Genomic DNA, 796 nt, shown 5'->3' with positions numbered 1-796 from the left:
CATGGCCGCTGAGCCTGCGCGTCCGGAGCCTGTGCTGCGCAACGGGAGAGGCCACAACAGTGGGAGGCCCGCGGACCGAAAAAAAAAAACAAAAAAAAACAGTGAGGGCTGGAGCTGACCTCCAACCACTGTCTCTCAAGGCTCCGGCCAGCCCTGATGGCCATGGCTGTTGGTGCCCCTCTGCCCGTAGGGTGACACTGACTTGAGGGACAGCGTGGATCCTGGGCAGGAAAGGGAGCCAGGCAGCCAGGCCAGCACTGCCGGTGAGGGCCGGGGTGGGAGAGCCAGAGTGAGGGGCTGTTGGGTGGCAGTGGCTTGGTTCAGGGCAACAGGGCTTCACAACCCCGGGCTTGACCCCTGACCCTGGGCTGAGCCGACCCACGGACCTACTCCTGGACTCCGACCCTGGGTGGACTTTGGCTCTGACCCCGGGTCAAGTCCTGCCCTTGGGTACCTAATCCTGACGTCCTCTGCCCTCAGGGACAGGTCCCTCACCCAAGCCCCTTCTCCAGGGGGGCAGGGATAGGAGGGGCGGGGCAGGAGCCACGGCTGCCCACGCCTCCAGGGCCCCTGACATGCCCAGCTGCTGGCCCTGGTGCAGAGCCACGTGCCCGGGGCACGGCTGGTCAAAGAGCTGCCACACGAGCTGGTGCTGGCGCTGCCCTACCAGGGTGCCCCGGACAGTAGCTTCGCTGAGCTCTTCTGCAAGCTGAACCAGCGGTTGGAGGAGCTGGGACTGGCCGGCTTCGGGATCTCCAACACCATCCTGGAGGAGGTGTGGCTCCTGGGGGAGTTG

This window comes from Lipotes vexillifer, unplaced genomic scaffold (genome assembly GCF_000442215.2).
Source record: "Lipotes vexillifer unplaced genomic scaffold, Lipotes_vexillifer_v1.1 scaffold225, whole genome shotgun sequence".
NCBI classification, from domain to species: Eukaryota; Metazoa; Chordata; class Mammalia; order Artiodactyla; family Lipotidae; genus Lipotes; species Lipotes vexillifer.
Note: the sequence above shows the minus strand (reverse complement) of the source record.